Source organism: Echiichthys vipera, assembly GCF_963691815.1.
Source record: "Echiichthys vipera genome assembly, chromosome: 10".
NCBI lineage: Eukaryota > Metazoa > Chordata > Actinopteri > Perciformes > Trachinidae > Echiichthys > Echiichthys vipera.
Window position 1 is genome coordinate 20,719,881 of NC_139835.1, and position 7,961 is coordinate 20,727,841.

The following is a 7,961-nucleotide window of genomic DNA, read 5'->3' on the forward strand; positions in this document are numbered from 1 at the left end:
CCATGTTTGCCTCAGTAAAAAAGAGGGAGGAATGAGGGAGGGAGGGAGAGAGAGGAGAGGGAAGCACAGATTAATAGGTGGAGGAAGAGCAAGAGAAACAGAGAGGCAAGGAGGGCTGGGGGGACGGTAAAATAGGCAAACAGAATTAGAATGGGAGAGTGAGTGGGAGAGTTTAGTGGTGGGGTGATTGCTCAGTGTTTGGGATTAGCATGACTCTCTCACCCACACTCTCTCTCTCTCTTCTTCTCTCCATATATATATATATCCCTCTTTCTTTCTCTCCCTCTCCTTCTATAAGCCCTGGGGATGGCACAGCTTTAGTTAAACTGCTCTATTAAACGGCGCCTGCTGAGAAAATCAAATTATAACTTCCTTTAATCAGCGAGTATCAGTGGCCCACACAGGAGCAGCCGGCTCTGACAGCACACACACAGAGAGAGAGGGAGGGAAAGGGAGAGAGAGAGAGAGAGAGAGAGAGAGAGAGAGAGAGAGAGAGAGAGAGAGAGAGAGAGAGAGAGAAGACTGTGACTGGAGACCTGAGGGAGGCCGATATGAACCTGTCTCCCGTCTGCTTTGGTTCCCATGGCAACAAGATAGAGTGAGGGGGAATATGGGTTGTGGAATGTCTGCATCTATCGTTTCTTCTCTGCGAGCATTCATACACAAAGATAGGGAGAGAATACGCTCAGTGAGTCAGGGTGTCCTTCTGTTTGGGTGCCGTTTGAAGATGGGTGCACACTCACAACTGTTCTCATCTATGTCCCGGTGAGACCTGAGCAGGGATGGAAAGTAGCTAAGTATATTTACTCAAGTACTGTATTGGTACAATTATTGAAGTAGTTGTATTTGGCTCTAATACTTCCATTTTCTGCTTCAGTACAATTCAGAGGAAAGGAAACTTTCACCACATTTATTCAACGGTTACTTTCAAATAAAGATGTTGCATTGAAAAAAACATATGATAAGATTATAAAATGTATGTTTTTATATATGAATCTAGTGGCTTACAAATGTTTTTGGCTTGTGACTTGTTAATAAGCGGTAGCCTGCAAAAAATGATGCCATAAACTGCAGTTGCCTTGCATGGCCACTTGAGGCCGGCTCCAATGGCGAGTCAATCCCCGTGGAGACCCCTTGTTAAAATGCTCAACTTTACAGGAAAATAAACATGTTTACAGCCTGGTACAAGAAACGGTTTTGGTCTTTATAGCTAATTTCGTACATCGTCACGAACAGGGGTTGAATTTTTATATAACTCAGCAGTTGAAATTATACTAAAGCTCAAAGTTCTGCATAACTACAGGTGTGGCCGCTTTGAGTGAAAGGTAGCAGGCGGCGAGCACAGACTTCGCCTGTCTTAGCTCCATTCATGCTCAACCTCTTTGCCCAGTTATAGTTAAGTAAACACCTTGAGTCACTGTCTTTAGAAAATAAAGGCCAAGTCCGAAATCTTTGCGAGCTGATAGACTCAGATCTGACCTTTAACAGCCATATCAAATCAGTCACCAAATCAGCCTTTATCAACATATCCAGATTTAAGGGTTTTATGTCCCAAACTGATCAGGAGAAGTTGATTCTTGCTTTCATCTCCAGTAGACTTGACTACTGTAACGGTCTTCTGACTGGACTCCCCCCCAAAAAGTATCAAACAGCTGCAGCTTGAGTTTTTACCAGAACAAAGAGATCAGATCACATCACCCCAAGACCTTACAGGGGCTCCCAGTCAGCTACAGAATAGATTCTAAAGTTCTGCTACTGGTTTACAAATCACTGAATGGTTTGGTCCAGAATACATGAATGACATGTTTGTAGAGTATAAGCGCAGTAGAGCTCTGAGATCTACTGACTCAGGTCAGATAGTGGCGCTCAGAGTTCAAACTAGACATGGTGAAGCAGCATTTAGCTAACTGGAACAAACTACCAGCAGATCTGAAATCAGCCCCAACTGAGCACTTTTCAATCCAGGTAATAGCTTTTCTCTTTTCATGTGCTTATAGCTGAGCTCTTTTTTAAGAACTTTAAACATTATCTATTTTATTTTATTTTTTACTTTTTTTAAATTCTTCTTTGCTTTTGCTTTTAACTGTGTTTTATTGTTTTTGTAAAATGTTTTGTTTTTATGTAAAGCACATTGAGTTGCCGTGGTATAAAATGCACTATATAAAATAAAGATGCCTTGCCTTAAGCCGGGAGTTAGACAGCAATGCTAGATGACAATGGCCGGAGCCACACACATTGAGTTTCATTTTGGCGCTTCAGATGGGTGACGTCACGAATACTACGTCGATATTTTATAGGCTACAGTCTGTGATGCCTCTTGCAAACAGCTGTTTACTTGAGGACTATTGTTACATCTCTAACTATTTCCTGCTTTCCCTATTATGTTGTAATGTAATTGCTTCCTGGATTATGTTCATAGGCAACTATATTTGTGAACGAAGCACTAAATTTCTAAACCAGCGGAGTCAAAGGGAGGGGATCGTGAAGGTTGGGGTGGATGGTAGGCATATAAAGTGCAGGAATGTGCTATAGAGGCTAGGGTTCACCACACCCTGAGTCCCGTCTGTGGTTAGATTTAAGCAACCAAGCATACATGGTTTTGGTTACATTTCCCAAACACCTTGCATCTTGTGATTATAGTTACTGTGGACTTTTTTTTTATTAAACCAGACCACAATCTTTTCCTAACTGTAAACAAATTGCAAATAAGTTGTTTATACTCTATTACTGCACTATAGTTCTGTTTACGTCTGCTCATTACACACATGTATCATGTCTGACCACATCTGAATCCGATCACTGTCCACTTACATCTTTTCTGCACTACAGTTCTGTTTATACCTGTTTCAACAGTCTACTGCATGTTTACATCATATACACCCGTTCACATGTCTGCTTACATCTGATACACGCATGTCCTTCTACATCTCACGCCGACGATGTTCTCCGTATCTAACCTGTACTAACACACTAACATCCTGACACTTATTCTACCTGTACTAACACACTAACATCCTGACACTTATTCTACCTGTACTAACACACTAACATCCTGACACTTATTCTTCTTTTACACTTTATTCTTGTTGTTAGGTTAGGTCGTTATTTGCTGCTCTGTGTGCCCTGAATTGCCCCCCGGGGACAAATAATTGAATTGAATTATAAATGTAATTTCTATGAAGCATTTCCCCACTCACCTTCTAAAATGCATGGATTTAAATAACCATTTAAACCATTTGAACAAAAGAGAAAGGTCTAATCCAAATTCCAAATCAAAGTGATTGAAGCAAGTGACCTTAATACTACTATCACTGGATCTGAGCTCAATAAGTGTGTAAACTAGTGCAATCATAAATCCTTCTCGTTAGGAGGCGATCTAATCGCTCCTGCCTCTGATTAGTCATTAAGAGTCCAGTTAGTGAAATGGTGAGACACAGGTGGGTGGGCAACTGCTTAGATCTCAGGGGTCCGCCTTGACTCGTTAATGATCAGTTAATTAACATTGTTTCATTTCTCCGGCTTGTTTACGCTCACCTGCCACGGGGAAGAGTCAGAAAACACTGCTGCGGGGGACAGTAAACAAGGGGAGGAGGGAAGAAGACGACAGGGCAGAATGGTGGGAATGAGGTGAAAAGATGTTGAAACTTATAATTGAATTCGATCTTTATGCCTGAATTCAACGTCTGCAACACAAAGAGAAATTTAAGACTGTTTAGCAAAGACTGGTGGTGAAGGTATGCCGAATACAATAGAATAGGCCAAGTGGCAGCATCTCAATGCATCAACCATCATTAGGGATCTGCGAGGCAGTGCTTGTCTCTGTTACTCATAGCAACACTGCATACCATGATAATAGGCTGACTGATGATTGGTCAGGCTGCCACACTCTGGTAAGTGACCTCACCGCTGTGTGAGTGAGCTCACTGTCTCAGTATCTTTGATAAGTCAGCTAGTCCTGTTGTTGGCAATGTTGCCACTAAACCTGTTAATGAACAAACTGTAGGCTGTTGTACACACAGAAGCACACACTCCTATTCCCCAAAACTAAAGCAAGCATCCCAGTTTTCCCCCAGCTCCTGGTCTGAGGTCAGCTGTTTAACTGCATTCTGTTAATATCCTACATGTTAATTAGTCAGAGTTACTGTCTGTATCAATAAAATGCATCAGGCTCCAACCCACCACCTTATCCCTCCTCTCGGTGCGTCTTCACAGCATAAGACTGTTTATCGAAGCTTTAAATAATGCAGATGGTAATATGATAAGTGAACAGTCAATGTTGGTGTCCTGCTTAAACACACACGCACACACGCATGCAGGCAGACAGATGGGAATATACATACACACACATAGCGCTCACAGTGCAATAAATACGGTTCAGTTTTTATCCGGTTGTTTTAATGTAACGTTGGGCAGAATTTTGATTTTTTTATTTTATTTTTTTTTCCTGTTTCCAAAGTATTCTGTGTTAGTCATGCCAGAGAGTTGCAGCGCTGGAGAGCCAGAACATCGACCTGAAGAGCTTTGCTAGTGTGCATGTCTAATGCAACCCAGTCTGGGAATACTGCCAGTCTACTGTTACTCCACCAGTGGGGTTTATCACACACACACACACACACAAGCACACACCCACACACTTACACACAGAACCAGAGGGGGAGGGAGTGTAAGACAGAAAGAGAGACAGAGCTTTGTGGTGTGTCACTGATCTCTGCTAGCATGCACAAACATGTCCAACGTAGCCATGGCCTGCTTGTCAAAAGTCACAAATATGCAGCTCTCATCCCACGATTTTTGTGTCCTGCGTACCGCGTGTCATCCCACAACACTCACTGCCGTAAAAGGCTCCCACGTAGCTGATGCTCGACAGCCATGTACAATAATATGCAGAGACATATATGTTAACACGCGTAACAAAGAGGGAAGAAGGAAAAAGTTTCTCAAACAAACCAAATAACTTTAGGTTCACATGGACCTGAAGATATACTTAAAGAGCTAGTTTAAGTAATAAGAAATAATCTTTTTGTATAATATATCAAGTATTTTCTTTGGTAACCCCTTGGTTATTGGTGTGACAAAACAAGCAGTTTGAAAAACATCAGCTTGGGCTTTGGGAAATTGCGACAGACATTTTACACTATTTTCTGTTATTTTATCGACCAATTGATTAATCAAGAGATAAATAATTGGCTTGTTTAGTTAATAAAGAAAATAATCATGAGTTGGAGCCCTAAACTTTACATAGATACTGAGCACACAACATTCAGCATGGCATCCCTATTTTCTATGTTCAGCTCAAATCTGCTGTCACTATGGGCTCATTGAGGATTTTTGAGCAAAAGAAGCCGTGTTGCAAATTCTAATTTTATGACACAACTCCTCAAAAACTCAAAAGATAGTATAATACACTTGTGATTCTGTCCCTGTACATTTAAACTGCAGTGCACACATGAAACTGAGTTCTCACTCTCAAGTAGCCTCTTTAAGAATGTGCACGTACACACACACACACACACACACACACACACACACACACACACACACACACACACACACACACACACACACACACACACACACACACACTCAAAATCAGGCCAGCTATTATTGTGTGTACTTCAACACCAATTCATTCAGTCCCCAGTTGTCATGATTTTACATTTGGGTTACATTTGAAATGTATCTTGATTAAATATTAAAAAGGACCACACTCACATGCCATGTTCTTAATGTTTCACTCTTCCTCTGAGGCTTGTGACAGTCTAATACGTGTGTTTGTGTGTGTGTGTGTGTGTGTGCGCGCTGCAGCCAAATATAATTTTATTAAGGCATCGGTTTATTTTTTAAATGTCATTAGTGTGCATCATGAACACTATTAAAGCTGGATGTCACTGAGTAACTCTTTAAAGAATGGGGAGGACAAAGGATCTAGTGATAAACTTGAGAAATTTTCTATGATAATGATTTTCGTCTTTGAAATCGGATTTCCCTCTTGTAACATTGAACTGGTAAACCATGTGCATCATTAATGACTTCCACCCCTCATTGGTATAAAGTGGATGGACAACTTATTAGAAACATATCTCATTATAATGCAATGTAATTCAACAGGCGCCACAACTATCTTTATGAAAAATGGGCTTCACATATACACACACATATTAAAATTCTTCTTGAGTGTATTAATGGAAATGCTTCCAGGGCTTTCCCGCACTGTTCGCGACTTCATTTTCTTTGAATGATTAGGTCATTACAACTACAACTTTGATGATTCTGGGGATATGAAACCAGCAATTATATGATTCATGTACAAAAACTGATACTTATACGTGAACTCTACCAATCTAACACGTAGATTAAAGGTCAGGTCATCCGGTTATCTCAGCGTGAGCTTGAAGAATACAAAGAACAGAGAACATGAGTCACAAACTGGAGGTGGAGTTAGGCCATTTGCCAGGCAGGGAGGATCAATGAAAAGATGGTTGCATTGTGGGACATGTAGGATTGAGGGTTTTTTTGGGAACCCATAATGTGGACCAAAAAAAAAAAATGACAGCCTTTTTTTGCTTTGACTTTTCCTCGTTTTTATCTTCTGAATAACCCAACTTCATGGCTGTATCCTATAATATACAAATGCGGATAAGTTAGTGCTTCTTAAAAAAAGACTCTTGCATACATTTATGCATATACTTTCTATTTTTATAGTTAAACGTTTATTATGCATAGGTTTATTTTTATGCTTATGTTTATGTCTGTTTCCATGTAGAAACCGTCAAATCAAGGCAAATTCCTTGTAGTGCAAATTACTTGGCAATAAACCTGATTCTGACTACAGCTGCTGCTAAATTGACAGCTTAATTAATAGAGAAAAACATCTGGACAAACTATAAGTGTTCATTCTGCAAATGGCTTTATGTCAGCACTGACAGTAACACCTGGCTGCAACACGATTATGGATGAATCTGTCTATTCTTTTCTCAATTAGGCTAATAATGTGATCTCTAAAAATACTGAAAAATGTATCACAAATGCATAAAGCCCAAGGTGACATCCAATGTTTTGACAGTCCATTCCCTTACCAGTCGTGGAAAGTAACTAAGTACACTTACTCAAGTACCGTACTTAAGTTAAAGTTTGAGGTACTTGTAGTTTACTTGAGTAATTCAATTTTAAACTACTTTACATACTCTGCACCACTAATTTTCAGAGAAAGAAATTGTGCATTTTATTCCACTACATTTATTTTGCAACTTTAGTTCCTTGTTTCTTTACAGATTCAGATTATTTATACGAAATATTATCAACAACTGAAATACAGATAGTGTTATATTTTAAACTACACATCAGTATATAAAGTAAATAAAACCAGTCCCATATTTATGAGCTGCAACATTAAAGTTATATTTACATTAATCTATCAATAATTATAATCTACTAATCTAATTTTCTGAAATGGACCATTCTGCATAATTAGTACTTTTACTTTTGGTACTTTAAGTACATTTGTATGCTAATACTTGTGTACTTTTAGTAAAAGTACAAGTACAAGACTTTTACTTTGGCAACATTTTGAATGCAGGACTTTTACTTGGAACAGAGTATTTCTATAGTGTGGTATTGCTACTTTTACTTAAGTAAAAGCTCTGAGCACTTTTTCCACCACTGTATAAAAAAATATTATAAGACAAAGAAAGCAGCAAAGTCTCGTTACTGTAAAGCTGAAACTAGAGATGATCCCCAAAGAAGTTAATAATTGGTGAATTAGTTTGTCGTTTAATCTCTTATTCTTTATATATATTTTATTTTTTACTTAAAAAACATTATCCTAAGAACTTCCTCAAGTTTGACGCTTACTTTAGTTCTTTTCACATGGGAAATTGTCTCTACAGAGACAAGGGTGAGCCTGCCCCCCAAAAACACAATAAACAAATGTATATTTTAAATATGTTTGTATACTTTTAAGT